This window comes from Lissotriton helveticus, chromosome 8, assembly GCF_964261635.1.
Source record: "Lissotriton helveticus chromosome 8, aLisHel1.1, whole genome shotgun sequence".
Lineage (NCBI taxonomy): Eukaryota > Metazoa > Chordata > Amphibia > Caudata > Salamandridae > Lissotriton > Lissotriton helveticus.
The window spans coordinates 390,760,701-390,782,428 of NC_136069.1; the positions used below are offsets into that span (position 1 = coordinate 390,760,701).

The 21,728-nt window shown below is 53.1% G+C and overlaps 1 protein-coding gene and 3 pseudogenes across 9 annotated transcripts in view; all 4 read left to right on the top strand.

The window, feature by feature from the left end:
• LOC144772708 (uncharacterized) overlaps positions 1–21,728 on the top strand; it is a 1,708,106-nt gene that overhangs the window by 78,659 nt on the left and 1,607,719 nt on the right. The window lies entirely within an intron of this gene.
• On the top strand, positions 3,852–5,654 carry LOC144774774 (18S ribosomal RNA; annotated as a pseudogene).
• Positions 6,655–6,791, top strand: LOC144774585 (5.8S ribosomal RNA; annotated as a pseudogene).
• On the top strand, positions 7,213–13,740 carry LOC144774315 (28S ribosomal RNA; annotated as a pseudogene).

Genomic DNA, 21,728 nt, shown 5'->3' on the forward strand with positions numbered 1-21,728 from the left:
CAGGGCTCCAGGAGGTCGGGCACGTCCGGGCCTAGGGTCCCCTGAGTCTCTCGGTGTGCACAGGTTCCCAGAAAGAGAGTAGCCTTCCTCTGGACTACCACGTGGGCTGGGGTCAGACGACACCTGCCCACCCTCCGGGGCTCCCACCGACCCGACCTCGCCGTGGCAAAGTGCCCGAGACGGGATCCATTGGTGCCGGACAGTCCTCCCCTGGGCGTCCGGGGCCCGAGAGCACCTGCGGGCCTCACCGGGCCTGAGACCCAGCCGCGGTCTCCGTGCCCATGGGAAACCTATCCCCAGAGACTTGCAAGGGCAGGCGGGAGCCCCACAGCGAAGGCTCGGGCGGGCAGATGAGTGTTCTTTTGGTCCCGGCCATCTGGTCGCATTCCATGTTTTCCAATAGGGTGACCAGATGGCCGGGCCACCCTGGAAGTCCCTATGGGGGTTTAAACGTCTCCCTGATCCAAGCCAGGGCTCCAGGAGGTTGGGCACGTCCGGGCGTAGGGTCCCCCAAGTCTCAGTGCGCAAGGGTTCCCAGAAAGAGGGATAGCCTTCCTCCGGATTACTAGGGACAGGGTACTCTGGGACCCCTCTCAGGCTAGTGGTCCTCCGCCAGCAGCTGGACAGGCCAGGACGCCGCCGCAGCCCTGGGTGCGTCCCCGGGCCTGCCGTATGGCAGGCTGCCCCAGATGTGGTCTTGCGGGCCTCCTCCTGCTTGGCTGGGTTCAGGGGCTCCCAGGGGCGCCTTGGAGGGCGGCCTCCCCATCCGGGCTCCGTCCTCATTCCTGCTGCGTGGCAGGGTGCCCGGGCCTGGGTCCCGCGGGCCTGGGGAGTCTTGCACTTTACCTCCGTGCCCAGCAGCCCTGGGTGGGTCCAGGGGGCCTTCTGGGCCCCCTTGTCGGGTGCCTCAGCCCTGGGCTCTGCCCTCCAGGCCTGCAGGCCCGCCAAAGTCCCGGGACGGGGTCCCGTCATGCCCGGGAAGCCTCCCTCTGCTGTGCTGGGTTCAGTGGCTCCCAGGGACCTCGGGGAGGGTGGCCTCCCCACATCGGTCTTGCCGTGTGGCAGGGTGCCGGGGATGGGGTCCCGCGGGCCCGGGGAGGCTTTCCCTTCGCCTCCGGCCGCGCGATCCCTGGCTGTGTCTAGGGACCCTGCCTGGCCCCAAGTTGGGTACTCCAGCCCTGGGCCCGGCCCCTGGCCTGCTGCCCCACCAAAGGCCCGGGATGGGATTCCGTCGTGCCTGGGGAGCCTCCCCTGCTTGGCTGTGTTCAGGGGCTCCTAGGAGCCCCGGGGAGTGCGGCCTCCCCACCCTGGGCTCCGTTCTTGGTCCTGCCACATGGCAGGGGGCCCGGGACAGGGTCCGTCGGGCCCAGGGAAGCTTCCCCTGTGCCTCTGGGCCTGGGAGCCCTGGCTGGGTCCAGGGGCCCTGCTGGGCCCCAGGTCGGGTGCTCTGTCCCTGGGGCCTGTCCCCCGGCCTGCCGCTCTGCCAAAGGCCCGGAATGGGGTTCCGTTGTGCCTAGGGAGCCTCCCCTTGCTTGGCTGGGTTCAGGAGCTCCGTCCAGAGCCCCTGAGGGCCCCGGAGGATGGCCTCCCCACCCCGGGCTTTGACCTCAGTCCTGCTTTGTGGCAGGGTGTCTTTGATGGGGTCCCGTGGGCCTGTGGAGGCTTCCCCTGCGCCTCTGGGCCTGGGATCCCCGGCTGGGTCCAGGGGCCCCACCGGGCCCCAGGTTGGCAGATCTAGCCCTGGGTCCCGGCCTGTCCCTCTGCCAAAGGCCCAGGACGGGGGGTCTGTCGGTCCCATGCAGGCCTCCCCTGCTTCTCAAAGTGTCCGCGGGCCCCAGGTCGGAGGGCCTGTTGGGTCCCCCTCACAGCCTTCATGGTTGGGGCCCGGGCTTCCGGCCCCCCATGCCCCGGTGCCCGCTCACTCTTTAGTTGAGACACAGGGCGACCAGATGGCTTCCCTTTTGAGCCCGGCCATCTGGTCGCACATTTCCCCTCTGCCATCTGGTCGCACGCAATGCTTTCCAATGGGATGACCAGCTGGCCGGGCTTCCCTGGAAAGTCTCGATGAGGGCTCATTTGCCTCCCGGATCCCAGTGAGGGATCCAGGTGGTCGGGCTCATTCGCGCCTTGGGTCCCCTCTGTCACCTTGTGTGCATGGATTACAAGAAAAGGGAGTAATTCTCCTCCGGATTAGTAGGGAGGGGGTCAGTCGGACCTCCGTGTGGATTCTGAGACGGGGAAGGGAGCACCCGGGCTTGCCTGCCAGGGCCTCCAAGGGGCATGGGTCCGCGCCTGCCTCTCAGCCCTGTTACATGAGGTGATGCTGAGAGGGGGGAAGGCAGCACCCGGGCTTGCCCTGCCGGGGCCCCCAGGGGCCGGGGTACGCACCTGCCTCTCAGCCCCTTCCTAATGGTAATTTTTCTCTGAGTTTCCTCAGTTAAACCTCTGTGGGGTCTGGCGATGCTGAGGCGGGAGAAGACAGCACCCGGGCCCGTCCGCCGAGACCCGGGTACGCACCTCCCGAGTTTGATCCATCAGACCTCTGTGAGATCCGGTGATGCTGAGATGGGTGAAGGCAGCACCCGGACCCGCCCCCAGGGGCCCCCAGGTGCCCGGGTACACACCTGCATCTCAGCCCCTACCTGATGGTCGTTTTTCTTAGAGCATGCTTGCCCCGAGAGCAGGCAGGGACGCTAAGGCAGCATACCCCCTGCGCAGGGTGGCCTGCCAGGTGATGCCCCAGCTGTACTCTGATCGATTGGGCACTCTTGGCCCGATTAGGGATGTATACCTGATATCCCGTGCACACACACAATATTAAAACAAGCAATGTAAGTGTAATTCAAAAGCAAATAGAACAATAATCTTCGTTGATGTCTTGGTTTCTTTAATTAATGTTTGTACAACGCAGCCAGCCAAAACGTGTTTCATCAAGGAAAAAGTAGTCCCCCGACTCTTCAGGGCTGAATGAATATATCAAAGCTCAGTGTAGTCCCTAAACTGGTCTTAATTCCAACCCGGTAGGGCACGAGTGTCAGTATAATCAAAAATCCTGGTTGAATTGCAGGCAGGTGGCTGACAGGTGAGTCAGCAAATGGCGTAATCATAATGCCGGTGATAATTCCAACCCGGTACAACTGCTGATGGGTGAGCTATCGTAGCTGGTGTATTAAAACAATCTTCAAAAGGTATGTTGAAAACAAATATTGCCAGTATGGTTGCAATCGGAACAGTATTCTCATCAATAGGTAAACAAACGGTTGGTTTCGAGCAAGTCTAGGTCAGACGCGTGTGTGTGCCTGCCTCTTCCATTCGAATAACGCGAGTGGCTGGCCTCCTGGTGGCTCCGATTCTTCCTGGGACTGCTTGGCCAGCCTCCGCTGTTGTTTCAAGCATGGACCGTCTGACTCGAGGGCCTGGCGCCTGGCGAGAGGCCCTTCACCCTACCCAGCAGAGCGAAGGCCGAGTGGCCCTGGCAGCTGGTGCGCCCCAGCGGTCTGACACGAGTGGAAGGGGTTGGGTGGTGCCAGGCCCTCGGATGCTGCTGTCCAGCAGGTTCGTAGGCCCTGTGCACCCCACTGTCACCCCTCTTTGCCAGCACATTTCCACAGCAGCTCGGAACAACCGTTCCGAGGGGTGCTGCCATCGCCAGGCTCCGGCACCCCTGCATCTCGCTCAGGCTGCGCCTCGCCCGCCTCTCCCTTCCGGGGGAGACGGCTGGGCCTGCTGGTGCCCATGTGACCCCACCTCTCTACACCTCCAGCGAGCCCTCTGCCCAGGCAGGTGGACTCCTTCCCCCAGCAGGCTCCCAGAGGGGTGGTGTGTGAAGGTTGCCAGTCAGGGAGATGGGCTACCTGGTTGATCCTGCCAGTAGCATATGCTTGTCTCAAAGATTAAGCCATGCATGTGTAAGTACACACGGCCGGTACAGTGAAACTGCGAATGGCTCATTAAATCAGTTATGGTTCCTTTGATCACTCCATCTGTTACTTGGATAACTGTGGTAATTCTAGAGCTAATACATGCCGACGAGCGCTGACCTCCCGGGTTGCGGGCATTTATCAGACGAATACCAATCCGGGCTCGCCCGGCTGCTTTGGTGACTTCAGATAGCCTAGGGCCTATCACATGTCCCCGTGACGGCGAAGATACATTCGGATGTCTGCCCTATCAACTTTCTATGTTACTTTCTGTGCCCACCATGGTGACCACGGGTAACAGGGATTCAGGGTTCGATTCCGGTGAGGGAGCCTCAGAAACGGCTACCACATCCAAAGAAGACAGCAGGCGCGTAAATTACCCACTCCCGACTCGGGGAGGTAGTGACAAAAAATAACAATACAGGACTCTTTTGAGGCCCTATATTCGGAATTAGTACACTTTAAATCCTTTAACGAGGGTCCATTGGAGGGCAAGCCTGGTGCCAGCAGTTACAGTAATTCCAGCTCCAATAATGTAAATTAAAGTTGCTGCAGTTGAAAAGCTCGTAGTTGGATCTTGGGATCAAGCTTGCGGTCCGCCGCGTGGCGAGCTACCGCCTGTCCCAGCCCCTACCTCTCGGCGCCCCCTTGATGCTCTTGACTGAGTGTCCTGGGGGTCCGAAGCGTTTACTTTGAAAAAGTTAGAGTGTTCAAAACAGATCGATCGCCTGAATACTTCAGCTAGGAATAATGGAATAGGACTCCGGTTCTATTTTGCTGGTTTTCGGAACTGGGTCCATGATTAAGAGGGACGGCCGGGGGAATCGTATTGTGCCGCTAGAGGTGAAGTTCTTGGACCGGCACAAGATGAACCAAAGCAAAAGCATTTGCCAAGAATGTTTTCATTAATCAAGAATGAAAGTCGGAGGTTCGAAGACAATCAGATACCGTCGTAGTTCTAGCCATAAACGATGCCCACTAACAATCTGGCGGCGTTATTCCCTTGACCCGCCCAGCAACTTCCGGGAACCAAAGTATTTGGGTTCCGGGTGGGGGTATGGTTGCAAAGCTGAAACTTAAACAAATTGATAGAAGGGCACCACCAGGAGAGGAGCCTGCGGCTTAATTTGACTCATCACGGGAAACCTCACACCCGGACACGGAAAGGATTGACAGATTGATAGCTCTTTCTCGATTCTGTGGGTGGTGGTGCATGGCCGTTCTTAGTTGGTGGAGCGATATGTCTGGTTAATTCCGATAACAAACGCGACTCCTCCATGCTAACTAGTTACGCGACCCCAGTGGTTTGTGTCCAACTTCTTAGAGGGACAAGTGACGTTCTGCCACATAAGATCGAGCAATAACAGGTCTGTGATGCCCTTAGGTGTCCGAGGCCACACACGCGCTACACTGCACGGATCAGCGTGTGCCAACTGGTGCGGGTACCCCGCTGAACCCTGTTTGTGATAGGGATTGAGAATTGCAATTCTTTCCCATGAACGAGGAATTCCCAGTAAGTGCGGGTCATAAGCTTGTGTTGATGAAGTCCCTGCCCTTTGTACACACCACCCATCACTACTACTGATTAGATGGTTTAGTGAGGTCCTCGGATCGGCCCTGCTGGGGTCGGCAACGGCCCTGGCGGAGCGCCGAGAAGACGATCAAACTTGACTATCTAGACGAAGTAAAATTCGTAACAAGGTTTCCGTAGGTGAACCTGCGGAAGTATCATTAACGGCAGAGCGGCCTGAGCGACCGACGGCACCAGCCCGAAGCCCTTGGCTGCCTCCTGCAAGCACACACGTAGGCACAGGGCCCGGCCATGCCCTGACGTGCGCTGGCAGAGCGGTCCGTGGCCGCATGGGGTGCTCGGGTGCGGACTGGGCCTTCGGCAGGCTTCTTCCACCGGGGAGAACCCGACCGACATGCAAGAGACCAGGCATAGGGGGGGGCTACTGTCCCTCTCTGGGAGGGTCACAGCGGTAGGCCCTCCTGAGATGGAACCCAAGCTCACCCGGCATGGCCCCGCGGTGGGGGGAAACCGATTGGCAGTGCTACATGGGGCTTGTAACACCCCCCTCAAAAGGGCCTACAGCGGGCTGGGCTCTCTGGCACCCACTGTCCTGCCTCCACCGGGATCCAAGGGACCGAAGAGTGTCCCTTCTTGTGAGACAGGGTGGGCCTGGTAGAGAAGGAGCTGAGGGCCTGCGAGGGGACCCTGGCTCCTCTCGGTGGGAGGCGTGCGGGTTGGGGAGCTGCCTGGCTCTTTCCTTCCGGCACCTCGGACCCGGGCAAGGGGTGGGAGGCCTGAAAAAAGGCAGCCCGCTGGCATGGCTCAGAGTCACCCGGCAACAGACTGCTGACGTGCAGGTGGAACAATCCTCCCTCGTTGCCAGGTACCCGGTTCAAACTGGTCCCATGTGGTCGGGCTGAGGGGTTTGAAGACTCGCATGGTCCCTCCCGGTTACTCCAAGAGTGACCGATGGCTGCGGGGCTGCCTGCTCCAGTCGCTCCGAAACTCCCCCTCCCTGCCCCCGGGTGGGTAGTGGGACTCCCGGGCCGAGCACCTGTTAATGGGTTTTTTCTCCCACTGGTGCAGTCTGACTCCCAGAGGGTAAGCCTTGAAAGAGGTGCCTGGGCTGTCTCGTTGCGTGGGTGGTGGACGGATGGCATCACCTTCCTCCTGCCTTTCCTGTGCCTGCAGGTGGGCGAACGTTTTTGAAAAGTTGCCTGGGAATCTTGGCGTTGGATCACTCGGAACGCAGTTAGCTGTGAGAATTTGTGTGAATTGCAGGACACATTGATCATCGACACTTCGAATGCAACTTCTGGCCCCGGGTTCCTCCCTGGGCTAAGTCTGTCTGAGAGTAGCTCGATCGTCAATCTCCCCGGGGCTTCCCCGGGACGCGGCTGGGGCCATCACAGGATTAGCTCCCCTTCCCTTTCATCCCCCCACAAGGTCAGACCTCCTGATCGCCCGTGGCAGGGTCCCTTCCCGGGTCCTGCCACGGAGGTATGCCGCTGGCAAGCCTGGCCCCGAGAAGGGGTCTGGCCACCGGTCTGCCCCAGGGCGCCTGGCTGCGTGCCGCACGTGGCTGTCTATGGTATCCCACTGGCTGCCCGCACGCCTCGGGTGCCCACCCCTGTGGCTGGCTTCCTGGCGAGGGTGAAACCCCTCTAGATCCGAGCTGGGAAAGAGGGCGCACGCTGCTGGGACATCAGGTCCCTTCCTCCAGCAGGGGGCTGGCCTTCCCCAGCTCCCCCTTTACGCTCCGGCATCTTCTTTCGACTATGACCTCAGATAAGACGTGGTGACCCGCTGAATTTAAGCATATTACTAAGTGGAGGAAAAGAAAATAACCAGGATTCCCCCAGTAACGGCGAGTGAAGAGGGAAGAGCCCAGCACCGAATCCCTGCCCGGCGGCGGGTGCGGGAAATGTTGCATACAGAACACCGACTCCCCGGCGTCGGTTAGGGGGCCCAAGTCCTTCTGATCGAGGCTCACCCTGCGGACCGTGTTAGGCCCGACTGTCAACTAGGGCGGGCTGTTCTCAGTGCAGCCGGACCGAGTCGTGATGCCGGGCACCAGGGGTCTGCAGCGATGTCAGTTACCCACCTGACCCATCTTGAAATACGGATCAAGGAGTCTAGCAAGTGTGCGAGCCGTAGGGCCGAGCGAAACCCTGTGGCACAATTAAGGTGAAGGTGGGATCCCGCCGCGCTTCCATCGACGGGTGCACAACAGGCTCATCTTGCCATCGGGGAGATGGAGCATGAGCGTACGTGATAAGACCCGAAAGATGGTGAACTGTGCCTGGGCAGGGCAAAGCCAGAGGAAACTCTGGTGGATGTCCGTAGCAGTCCTGATGTGCAAATCGGTCATCGACATGGGTATAGGGACGAAAGACTAATCGAACCATCTAGTAGCTGGTTCCCTCTGAAATTTCCCTCAGGATAGCTGGCGCTCGGAGCCTCCAGTTTTATCTGGTAAAGCGAATGATTAGAGGTCTTGGGGCCGAAACAATATCAACCTTTTTTCAAACTTTAAATGGGTAAGAAGCCCGGCTCGCTGGTGTGGAGCTGGGCATTGAATGCGAGTGCCTAGTGGGCCACTTTTGGTAAGCAGAACTGGCGCTGCGGGATGAACCGAACCGAACGCCGGGTTAAGGCGCCCAATGACAACGCTCATCAGACCCCAGAAAAGGTGTTGGTTGATAAAGACAGCAGGAGGGTGGCCATGGAAGTCGAAATCTGCTAAGGAGTGTGTAATAAGTCACCTGCTGAATCAACTAGCCCTGAAAATGAATAGCGCTGGAGCGTCTGGCCCATACCTGGCCGTCGCCGGCGCTGAGAGCCGTGGGGGCTAAGCCACGATGAGTAGGTGGGCTGCCGCTGTGTGCACGGAAGCCCGGGCGAGGGCCCGGGTGGAGCCGCCGCAGGTGTAGCTCTTGGTGGTAGTAGCAAATATTCAAATGAGAACTTTGAAGGCCGAAGTGGAGAAGGGTTCCATTTGAACAGCAGTTGAACATGGGTCAGTCGGTCCTAAGAGATGGGCAAGCGCCGTTCGGAAGGGACGGGCAATGGCCTTTATTGCCCTTGGCTGACCGAAAGGGAGCCAGGTTCAGATCCTCTAACCTGGAGTGACGGAGACGGGCACCCTCGCGGAGTCGAGTGCGGTAACACAAACGATCCCGGAGAAGCCGGCGGAAGCCCCGGGGAGAGTACTCTTTTCTTTGTGAAAGGCAGGTCGCCCTGGAATGGGTTCGCCCCGAGAGAGGGGCCCGAGCCCTGGAAGGGGTTGCGGTTCCGGCGGTGGCCGGTGAGCTCTCGCTGGTCCTTGAAAATCCAGGGCAGATGGTGTAAATCTGACGCCGGCCGTACCCATACCCCAGCAGGTCTCCAGGGTAAACAGCCTCAGGCATGTTTGAACAATGTAGGTAACGGAAGTCGGCAAGTCAGATGCATAACTTCGGGATAAGGATTGGCTCTAAGGGCTGGGTTGGTCGGGCTGGGGCGCAAAGCGGGGCTTGACGCGCACCACAGCTGGATGAGGCGCCTCCCTCTGGGGTTGTAGCGACTCTGGACACGAGCCGGGTCCTTCCTGTGGATCACCTCAGCTGCGGTGTTCGCCTCTCTCCGTGCCCCCTCCCCGGGGGCGCGGGCTGGCTTTCTGCCTCGGCCGGCGCCTAGCAGCCGACTTAGAACTGGTGCGGACCAGGGGACTCCGACTGTTTAATTAAAACAAAGCATCGCGAAGGCCCCAGGCGGGTGTTGCCGCGATGTGATTTCTGCTCAGTGCTCTGAATGTCAAAGTGAAGAAATTTAATGAAGCGCGGGTAAACGGCAGGAGTAACTATGACTCTCAATTACCATCGGTACTGCATTCATGAAGTTATTCACAAAAACACTAACTAAAAGACTCATTTTTGTTGAATTGAATACGAGACAAAAAAGCTTCATGAAGGTGAAAGGTTGTCGCACGAATCTGACTCTTCTGCGAAATATCATAAAAGGGGCACAAAAAAACAGTCACTCATCAGCAGTAGAGTTCAAAATATATCAAAAACCTTCGACTCTGTCAGCCATGGTCACATTATACAGAGTCTCACAAGGCACAGAGTACCATCATACATCAGAGACATAATAAAAGACTTACACACTGACTCAACAACATTTTTCAAGGGAAAGGACAACAAAGCAACTCCTGAAATAACAATGAAATCTGGGGTTAAACAAGGTGACTCTTTATCCCCACTGCTATTTAACATTGCCATGGATCCTCTGATCTGTGATCTTCAGAAAAACGGCAAGGGCTTCACACATTCGGATCAGATGGTCTTATTGAGCAAATCACCGCTCTCGCCTTTGCTGATGACATTGCAGTGCTCAGCAACACCTGGGAAGGAATAAGTACAAATCTGAAAATCATTGAAAAGTTCAGTAAAACAGGATTAAAATTTAATGTGAAAAAGACCCATGGATTTTAAATCAGTCACTATAAAGATAAAATCCTGATTAACAACTGTAAACCATGGCAGTTTGAAAAAGAAAATATTGAAAACATTCATCCAGGAGAAAGTGAGAGGTACCTTGGATTGCACTTTGATCCACACACTGGCCATACAAACAACGACAAAATTAATGAGGTTCTTGTTAATTGGCCTCAAAAACTTGATAATCTACCACATACCCCCACACAGAAAATAGATTTTTTTTTTTCAGAACCTGGGGCCAGATGTAGGTAGCCAAATACCGGTCGGTAACGGCCGATTTCGGCTGTTACCGACCGGTATTTGGCTTTTGAGATGTAGGGGGACAGAAACAGGCTCTTTCGGTAATTTTACCGAATCTGTACATATACCGGTCGGTAAATTTACCGATCGGTATTTTTACAGATTCGGTAAAATTGATATGTAGGTGGGACTCTTCTGAGTCCCACAAGCATTACAGAATCGGTATTTTACCATCAAATTCTATTTGATGTTAAAATACTGATTCCGGTGTGCATGCACATGTGTGCATGCACACCTGTGCCATATGACAGGCAGACCTGCCCTTAGGGCAGGTATGCCTGCCACATGGCACCTGAACCTGTTTTGGGGGTGCTAGAGGGTGTCAAAGTGACACCCCCTGCACCCTTGTCAAAATCGGTATTTACCGATTCGGTAAATACCGAATCGGTAATGCCCATTCATTCCTATGGGCTTCAAAGCCCATAGGAATGAATGGGCATTACCGGTCGGTTTTACCGAATCGGTAAATACCGATTTTTACCGATTCGGTAAATCAACATCTGGATTTACCTAAATCTCGGTACTTCTATTTTACCGATTCATAAATACCGAATCGGTAAAATTCGGTATTTATGAGTCGGTAAAATAGAATTACCTACATCTGGCCCTTGGTCCCTAAACTGTCATTCAAATTGGAAATGACAGGAACAGAAGCTAAAACTTTAAATTTTTTGGATCAAACAATAAAAAAGTATGTCAAACATTTTCTACACCTTCCTGCAATCACATCTGATGGTCTCCTATATTCGAAAAGATCATTAAGGGGCCTCAGTATATCAAAACTGTGTACAACAATTGGTATAAATAAAGTCAATAGTTTATTGTATCTCAGGGCAGCTCCAGATTTGTACATTTCTCATTCATTCATGTATGCAGGCAAAGTAATAAATGAAAAAATTGATAACATCATCACAACGCACAAACTCAATATTTTAGAGAGTAGGTTTCTGAGTTATGATTTGAATTTGTTAGCAACATATGATTGGAGAAAAGAAGAATTTGAGAAATGGGCAAATCTTTCTGTCGAAGGTGATGGTGTAAAATACTTAGCAAGTAATCCAACCTCAAACATCTGGATCAACAAGCATAACAAAATGAAGGAAAATCAGTACATAGCTGCACTGATGTTAAGAGCAAATGTTTTATATACTAGAGAAACCATCAATAGGGGAAGAAATCGTACATTTGCTACATGTAGGTACTGTAAAGATGTTTGCGAAACTATTTCTCATAATTCTGGTGCATATCCTAAAACCAAGGACATTAGGATAAAAAGACATAATAAAATTCTGTAAATTGCTCATTATTAGAGCAAAAAGATGTGGTTGGATGGCATATAGGAACCTCATGTTAAGAATAATCAAGGTGAACTACGAAAAACAGATGTAGTGTTTACCAAAAATGGTACAGCTGTAGTGATTGATGTTTCCATTAGTTAGGAAAACTCACAGAATTCCCTTGAATTTGCGTTTGAGAGTAAAGTTAAATACTATCGGGATATGTCACAGCAAATCAAAGATCTCACCAAATGTAATACTGTAAAATTTCATGGCTTTATTGTTGGATGTCGTGGTATTTGGCCTCAATGTAATGATGATGTTCTGGCTGATCTAGGTCTGCAAATGTCATTCCCATTCAAGAAAAATGTTTGCCTGACTACTTTATTGGAGACTCTTAAAATGTGCCAAGTATTCATGAAAAATTTCCTTTGCACAGCTCTCTTCTTGTTGTAAAGCGCTCCGATACCTTCCGGTCAGGCTAGCGCTATATACAACTACTTAAATAAATAAAAAAACAATTGAATATCAAGCTTATACTGAGATGTACACTTTCTTGCAGCACACATGTCACCCTTATAAAGCATATTGTTTTAAACTGTTGATCCTTCAACATTTAAATATGGTTATACAGTTACATATTAGTTTATAGTTGACACAAGATTTAGTATAGATGTGAATTTTTTAAATGTTATAGTTGTGCGTTTTCTATTTAGATGCACAATTTGTAGATGTGTATTTTATAGATGTGTGCAATTTAGATAAAATTATGTACATCATAATTATGGAAATGTCTTGAATGATGAATAGATCACAAATAATTACATACACATAATTATCACACATCGATTATTGACGTCCTGCTAATCATATATATTTTAATTTCTCAGGACTGTTCGTATACAATTTTAACTTGTTGGAATAGTACTGCAGGGTGTACTATCTCTGGCATATACGTGATCCCAGTTCCAGTGACAACAGCGTTCAGTGTGACTGTACTCCGGAGCGAAAGAATGTTGTATTTTTGGAAGCAAAACCGATTTGACGCTGATGGGCAGCATAATATCCCAGAATGAGCCACCACGAGGTGGGATAGATATAGTCAAATGCCTTGTCATCTAATTAGTGATGTGCATGAATGGATAAACGAGATTCCCACTGTCCATACCTATTATCTAGCAAAACCACAGACAAGGGAACCGGCTAGGCAGAATCAGTGGGGAAAGAAGTCCCTGTTGAGCTTGACTCTAGTCTGGCAATGTGAAGAGACATGAGAGGTGTTAGATAAGTGGGAGGCCCTCGGGCCGCTGGTGAAATACCACTACTCTTATTGTTTTTTCACTTACCCCTTGAGGTGGGGGGGTGAGTCCCGTGGGGCTCTCGCTTCTGGCTCCACAAGCCCGGCACTGACCGGGTGCTACCTGCTCTGGGGACAGTGGTAGGTGGGGAGTTTGCCTGGGGCGGTACATCTGTCAAACGATAACGCTGGTGTCCTAAGGCGAGCTCATGGATGACAGAAACCTCCCGCGGAGCAGGAGGGCAAAAGTTTGCTTGATCTCGAGTTTCAGTATGAATACAGACCATGAAAGCGGGGCCTCACGATCCTTCTGACTTTTTGAGTTTCAAGCAAGAGGTATCAGAAAGGTTACCACAGGGATAACTGGGTTGTGGCGGCCAAGCGTTCATAGCGACGTCGCTTTTTGATCCTTTGATGTTGGCTCTTCCTATCATCGTGAAGCAGAATTCACCAAGCGTTGGATTGTTCACCCACTAATAGGGAACCTGAGCTGGGTTTAGACCGTCGTGAGACTGGTTAGTTTTACCTTACTGATGATGTGTTGTTGCATTAGTAATTTTGCTCAGTACGAGAAGAACCGCAGGTTCAGACGTTTGGTGTATGTGCTTGGCTGAGGAGCGAATGGGGCGAAGCTACCATCTGTGGGATTATAACTGAATGCCTCTAAGTCAGAATTCCCCCTAAACCGTAACAATACCACAGTGCCGTGGAGCCTCGGTTGGCCTGGGATAGCAGGTCTCTCTCGGGGGCCGGTGCGTAGAGCTGCTCGCTTGGGGACCGGAGTACGGACGAAGGGGGCCGCCTCCATCGCCCTTAGTGCACCACATATTTGTGGGGCACCCGGTGCTAAGTCATTTGTAGACAACCTGATTCTGGATCAGGGTTTTGTAAGTAGCAGAGCAGCTACCTCGCTGCGATCTATTGAAAGCCATTCTCTGAGCCAAGCTTTTGTCTCTCCGTGCGCGGGCACCCCCCCTCCTCCACCACACCCAGGGGTGGGTTCCCCTGCCGCGGGGCCGGCAGGAGGGACGCGGAGGGGGTAACGCAGGTAACGCAGGCCCTCGGGAGGCTGCCTTTATCACGTGCCCTCCAGCATGGGGGCCTCCCCTCATGTCCCTGCCCTACCGGGGTGCGGGGGCGGGGCCACTATCCCTTGCAGGGTGACCAGATGGCCTGGGCCATCCGGGCCTCCTTTTCCCGCTGCTCCCGCCTCAGTTGGGCATGGAGGCAAGCAGCAGCCCCGGGGAAGGAAGCTCCCTCGGTGCGCCTGGCCATTGCCGGACTGCAAGGGAGACTGGGTACGGCACCCTCCCAGGCCATCTGGGTCGTCCCGGGCCATCTGGTGGCCTGGCTGAGCGACCTGATGGCCCTGCGGGCCGGGTGACCAGATGACCCTGCGGCCTGGGTGACCAGATGGCCGGTTGGCGGGCTGACTGGGCTATATCCAACTTTTTCCTTCCCCAGAGGTCTGTAAGCCTCCTCTTCGTGGGGGCTTAATAGTCGAGAAAAATGGGCTCCCCGGGCAGACCTTCGGGGAGAGGATGTGGCCTGGGCTTAACCCTCCTTGGTTCCAGCCGAGGGTCCGGGTGCTGGGGACGGGGGTCCACCGGGGCCCGGGGAGGCTCTCCCTGGCCTGGCTAGGGTTCAGAAGCTGGGACCGGGCCCGGTTCTCGTTCTCCGCTAGGCGGGCCCCTGGGTGTGGGAGCCCCGTCCTGCAAGCCAGCCAAGGGTCCGGGCGCAGAGAAGGGGGTCCACCGGGGCATGGGGAGGCTCTCCCTGGCCTGGCTGCTTTCAGAGGCAGGGACCGGGCAGCTGGGGTGGCTGACTTTATCCGCTCTGGCGGTGGAGCGGAGTTTTCCGCCCACCCCTACTTCTTGTTTTGGAAATGGAACAAGTGAAATTTTCACTAATCCAATACAGGGAGCAGTTTGCTACCATGGACACAAATGCTATAAACCCTCTCATACGAAGCACCCCGTCCAAGTCATTACAAAGTGAGGGCAAAACCCTACCCACTGACAGGCCTCTAACATCCTAGCCCATGAAGACATGGACAAAGGCTCCTCCCTCCCGCCCCACCTCATGTTTTACATTACTGTCACCCACAGGTAAGGAACACGCTGTGTTTATAAATAAAAATTAAAAAAATGTTGATTGTGTACCAAGCTTGTTGTGTGCACTTCCTACTGTGCTGTGCCAGCGGGTATCATGTGCCCCATCCGCAGCCGTGCTCCTTGTTCATGTGCAGGGATGGGGCAGGGAGCTAGATTCAGCGTGCTGCTGGTGTGCCATTTCAGAACCAGGAAGAAGTGGGACTTTACACCTGGAGTGGTGTGGGTAACTGCATGCTTATCTTTGAGAAGGCAGCAGGGGCAGCTCCTCCATTAGGGCGGAGGAGCATCGCCCCACTGCTTTCTCACAGTGCAAGAAGCTGAAACATAAAATGGTACTTTAAATACGTTGTTCTGTTTCTGTTCATCGCTCTGAGAGAAAGCAGAATGGTACGCCTGGTTGGGGCGGGCGGGTTGGGGAGGAGTGGCTTGCCCAATTCTGTGAGCCCAGACTGTGCCGACCAAACCAGTCATGCGCACTCTGCATTTTCTCCATATAGGCTGCATGCAGCCTACATGGAGATAATGGCCAACCCCTTAGGCGCCTGGACGAGCGCTGTCCCCACCAATCATAATGCTGCCATTGAAGCGTTGTGATTGGCCGGAGGCAGAGGAGCAGGAAAGCAGCAGGAAAACACAAAACCCGGGACCCGGCCAAGAGCAGAGGCGATGCGGTACCCGGTAAGGTAATTTTTTTTCTTCAAATCCCCCCGAGCTAACCCCTGCGCAACCCCAGCAAGTGAGTCATGCCGGCCGCGACAGGGCGGTATGCTGTTTTTTAGGCAAGTAAAGCCTTGAAGATTGTGAGACTCGATTGCTTAGAAACAGATAAAAGTGGTGCCATTAGCACTCTTCTGACTTCTTGCTACGTGAGAGATGATATCATGGAGTCTTCGCCTGCAAAGATATTGAAATTTTACAGATATCCAAGACTCAGTTCCAGCAGATGATTAACCAGGTTGTGGATACTGCACGTTCGAATTCACAAGCCAAATGGATGAAAATGGATATTGATGACGATTTGGAAACAAGAGGAAAATTTGTCCAGGGAAAGAATTTCCAGGACCTGTTATGCCATATGCAGGCTGATTTAGAATTTGAACAGAAAAAAGAGGATGATGAGGGTTCCTCTGCTTATGGTTTTTCTACTTGGGCACTAATGAATGAGTATCTTGCCTGTCATGATGTGTTCAAGGGCATGTTCTGTAGAGAGTGAATACACAAAATGTACCTAGATTCTTGAGCAAGAGGTACATTAGTAAAACATTTGATGAGAACTTCCCTCAAGTGCCCAAAGTACATTTTATTCTTTCTTCCAGGGCTCCATCCTCTTCGGTGTCCTCAGAAGAATCCACCCGGCCACATCAAGAGGAGAAAAAGGTTGAATCGGCTCTAAAATAGCTGCTGCTGCGAGAGCGCTTGCGCGTTTTTGCAGTAAAACTGCTGTTTTAAAAACGTAAAATATTATTTTAGTTTGTTTTTGGTCATTTTGACCCTTTTTAAATTGCCCCTTACCTGCACCATAAATTGTGCCCCTTCACTGCCGTTTTGGCGGGTCTGGTCCTGGGGTGGGTGCCTGGTTCGTTTTTGGCGGACATCTTGGAGTGGGGTGAGTGGAGTGAGGCTTTTCCAGCTGACAGCGCTTGAATGTGCATGTGACGCCTGGGAACACCTATTTAGGGCGAGTCCCTCCTGCTTTCAGCCCCTGACAAGGTAGCTGCTGCTGCGAGAGCGCTTGCGCGTTTTTGCAGTAAAACTGCTGTTTTAAAAACGTAAAATATTATTTTAGTTTGTTTTTGGTCATTTTGACCCTTTTTAAATTGCCCCTTACCTGCACCATAAATATTATTCCATCTTAGCGTCGCCATGCTGACATACTCGCGGGAGTGCCTGTTTGCCATCGGTCAGGTAAGCCGCTGTTGTACCCTTCCATCGGTACATCCATTGCGAGGCCCGTACCATTGCCCCTGTAATGGGTGGGCTCTTGACTCTCCGAGTCCTCTCCCAAGGACTACTTCTCCGGTGACCCGCCGTATTACAGACTTTCCTTCCTCCTTGCGGATCCTGAACCTGAATGTCAGGTCTGCGCTGAAACACTATCAGAACATCTTTGACCTCATTGAGGAGGAAGCTCCAGACATCTTTGCCATGACTGAAACATGGCTACAGGATGCGGATACCGCTATTACAAATCTATCCTGCCCACCCGGTTATTCTATGTACACCTTGAACAGGTTGTCTAGAGGTGGGGGTATAGCTTTAGTGGTAAGGTCCTCCTATTCCTGTGTCTGGAGTGCCCTAAACATCTCTGGGTGTGAAAGTGCCTTGTTTAAGGTCTCTGTCAGCCCTGAGTTTACGCTGTCCGGGATGGTCGTTTATCGCCCGCCCGGCAGCGATGTGGCGTTTAGAAATGCTTTTCCCGACATTGTTGGCCCTTTGGTCGCAGACTGTGCCAACTTTTCCATCATGGGCGATTTGAACCTGCATTTCGACACCCTCTCAGGCCTGACAGTGCGCTCCATCTCCTCTGACCTAGAGGCCTTTCAACTTCCCCAGATGGTCTCCCAGCCTACCCATTCGGGGGGGCATATTCTGGATCCCCTGTTTACCAATCTGCCGGGGATTACAATCACCTCTATCTCGCCGGTGGAATGGACTGACCACTTTTTGGTGTCCATCCTATGCCCGGTCTTAGCCACCCCTTCCATCTCCTCGGCTAGACGGGTTCAGAAGAGGGCCTGGAAGAAGCTTAGGTTAGAAGACTTCCATCATCTTCTATTAGAGGAGCCGCTGGGCCCGTTGACGGAGGTAGAAAAGGGGTATGACCTCTTCTGTTCCTGGATTACTAGGGCCTTGGACTCTCTGATACCTATTGTATCTACTAAAATCAACTCAAGAGAGTCGAGCCCCTGGTACGATAGTGCCCTTCGGGCCCTAAAGGGTGCCTGTAGACGGGCTGAGAGGGCCTGGAGGAAAACCTATGGAGCTGATCTAAAAGCTGCATACGCCAGGTCCGTCAAGCTCTACCATCGGGCTATCTGTCGAGCTCGAGCGGCTTTTTATGCCGCGGAATTCCGGAACAGTACTAATCCGTCGAAAGCCATCTTTAAGGCCGTAAAAGATCTTATGTCAAAGCGGACTACCTCTACGACCGTAAGCTCTCTTTCCCACTGTGAATCCCTTGCTTCCTATTTTCTGGGGAAAGTCCAAGCTATTTATCGGACATTCCCTAGCATAGGGTCCGGTCGGGAAAGTATCAATGGGACCCACCATCAGTCTACTCTGCTTGTCTTCCCCCCCCTTACCTTGGACGGGTTTGATAAACTTGCGTTGCAAGTCAAATCTGGATCTCCATCCGATCCAGTAAGGCCTGCTCTCTTTCGAGATCAGGCTTTTATGGGACGTGCAGTTGTATGTTCCCTCGTCAACCTTTCCTTGGAAACGGGAGTAGTCCCAGCTAAGTGGAAGCAAGCTGTGGTGTCCCCAATTATCAAAAAGCCCTCCCTGGACCCGGCCAAGCCTGAAAGCTATCGCCCCATTTCGTTGCTACCTTGGCCAGCCAAGATCACTGAGGCCCATGTCAACTTGGCCCTGTCTGAACATCTTGTACGGACCAACGCCCTCGACCCCACACAAAACGGATTCCGTGCCGGCCACAGCACGGAAACCGCGTTACTTGTGATGGTGGAACATCTCCGTGCAAGGTTGGATGCTGGTCAAACGGCGGCGCTTATATTGTTAGACCTTAGCGCCGCCTTTGACACGGTAGACCACAGCATCCTCCTGCATCGGCTTGAGGAGACCGGCATTGGCGGTCAGGTGTTGCAATGGTTCCACTCCTTTCTAGATAACCGCTCCTTCTGTGTTGCCATCCCTCCCTTCAAGTCCAATTTCCAACCGCTGGCCATGGGGGTTCCGCAAGGGTCCTCGCTGAGTCCCACGTTGTTCAATCTTTACGTGAGACCGCTGGCTGATGTCGCTAGGCAGTGGGGCCTAACTTTGGTCTCATATGCCGACGACACACAGCTGGCGGTTACTCTCAGCGGGGATGCGGAGACTGAGGCCCCCAGGTTTCAGTCTGGACTGAAGGCGGTGGCTAGCTGGTTGACAGGCAACTGCCTTCAGCTAAATGCCACAAAAACGGAGGTGATGGTTGTCGGTAAGGGAGTGGAGCTGTGGGGTGACCAATGGTGGCCCTCTGAGCTGGGACCCACTCCGACCCCGGTATCTGAGGTGAAAAACCTGGGGGTCTGGCTGGATGCGGGCCTCTCCTTTGTAGGGCATACTAAAAAAACTGCGGCCTGTTGTTTCGGTCTCCTAAGGGGCCTGGTTGGGGCGTACCTTCGGGCCCTAAAGGGTGCCTGTAGACGGGCTGAGAGGGCCTGGAGGAAAACCTATGGAGCTGATCTAAAAGCTGCATACGGCAGGTCCGTCAAGCTCTACCATCGGGCTATCTGTCGAGCTCGAGCGGCTTTTTATGCCGCGGAATTCCGGAACAGTACTAATCCGTCGAAAGCCATCTTTAAGGCCGTAAAAGATCTTATGTCAAAGCGGACTACCTCTACGACCGTAAGCTCTCTTTCCCACTGTGAATCCCTTGCTTCCTATTTTCTGGGGAAAGTCCAAGCTATTTATCGGACATTCCCTAGCATAGGGTCCGGTCGGGAAAGTATCAATGGGACCCACCATCAGTCTACTCTGCTTGTCTTCCCCCCCCTTACCTTGGACGGGTTTGATAAACTTGCGTTGCAAGTCAAATCTGGATCTCCATCCGATCCAGTAAGGCCTGCTCTCTTTCGAGATCAGGCTTTTATGGGACGTGCAGTTGTATGTTCCGACCCCGGTATCTGAGGTGAAAAACCTGGGGGTCTGGCTGGATGCGGGCCTCTCCTTTGTAGGGCATACTAAAAAAACTGCGGCCTGTTGTTTCGGTCTCCTAAGGGGCTTGAGACCTGTTCTCAAGTTCTTTGACGCCCCGACCAGGCAGCTGGTGATCCAGGCAACTATCATCTCCCGCCTGGATTATGCCAGCTCTCTTCTGGCTGGGGCTAACCAGGCCGAGCTAACCCGTCTGCAGCGGGTTCAGAATGCTGCGGCGAGGGCGATTGTCGGCCTGCCCAGATTCAGCTCGGTGGCAACTGTCCTTCGTACCCTACATTGGCTCCCTGTCAGGAAGCGCATCCTTTTTAAGGTCTTGTGTCTCGCTTTTAAGATTCTGAGAGGTATTGGCCCGGAAATCCTATCCAGCTGTCTTTCCTTTTATGTTCCCACCCGCACCCTCCGTTCCCAGGGTTTGGCCCTTGCGGTGGTCCCCAGATTTAGGCTTAGTCGCATGGGTGGCCGCTCGTTTAGTGTAAAGGCCGCGTCAGCATGGAACTCCCTTCCTGTTGAAATTCGTCTGATGGAGGACCTCTTGACTTTCCGGAGGGCTTTAAAAACTTTCCTGTTTTAGCTGCTTTCATGTTTTTAGTTTCCTGTTGTGTTATGTTCTACCTTGTCTCTGCGCCGGGACGCCCCTTGGCTGGGGTATCTGTGCGCATAATAAATCAATATAACATAACATAACATAACATTTCGAATTTTCGATTTGAAGCAAGTACTTATGCTGCTTGTGTCTCCCAGGTCTTCTTAAAGGACTTTGAGACATTATATGACTGCATACAGGAAGGACAAAGGAGCCTCCTGACATTCTACCCAAAATGGAGACTCTAGGACAATGCCTATCAGCATAACATTTGACAACCTATGAGCATTCGCGTCTTTGGCAGGTGCAGCGATAGGACAGAACATTTTGGTTGAAACCATTAGAGTTGGAGTCCAAGCAGAAGGCTATAGTTACTAAACTGCCAGAGAATAACTAAACAAAATGGTTAAAAGATCAGTCAATGAGAAAAAGTTTTGCAACCATTCAAATTGTTTGTTGGAAAGAAGTCCCTTTTTTCCAAAAACAGAATTTAGAGGGATAACAGGAGGCTAAATGTCCCTTTCAAGGCAGACTTGATGTCAGGGAGCCACATTTGGCAACAAATCCTGACCACAGGTACATACGCCCTAGATTGCAATTCAGAAATGACTATCCGGGAGGCGGATATAGGATGCCTAGCAAGATGGTGGTGTAAATGACTTGCTCTCTATGTCGCAACTCACAATCCGCTCAAAATCCTGCACATAAAGCAGCATTTAATCTCTATACATGCTCCCTGAGCAGCAGGCAACCCCCATGAGCCAGCCCTGGTGAAATTGGCACTGATAAGTTGAATAAACTGGTTCCCCAAGACAGAAGAAGAGACGGCTGAGCGTACTATAGCAAGGCTGCAGTGATACATTTGTGCCCGCAGCAGACTCACTAATGCCGCAGGGACCACTTGGAGCTCGCCATTTGGGCCCTATGCCGAACCTGTGAGAGCAGAAGGACCCGGTCTCCGGGCCTGATTACCAGATGAACACGGCAAATAGCGAGTGACTGCGCCCAAATCTTGGCCAAGACTGCCTTTCATACTGGAGCCTGCTTGCTAACTATTTGGTACTCACACTGTCTCACCCATCGTGTTCTGACTCTACTGGACTTTGCCTGGGGGTTGGGTGCTGCCTCGACTCATGGGCCCTGTGCTGATGAGGTTAATTGGAAGCCTGATGATTCTGAAGCACTGCGTATGCTGAGGAGCCTATGCTTGCCGTAGTTGAGCCTGCCCCCATATCAAGTGTCCAGGCACTTGTGTGGTACCACATAGGAGTGGGAGGAATGTTTTAACCTCACTTAGCCTATACTGCTGTGAGGCTTGGATGACTTCTACGTTCTGAGAGCCTCCCATTCCCTGGTCCACTGCCC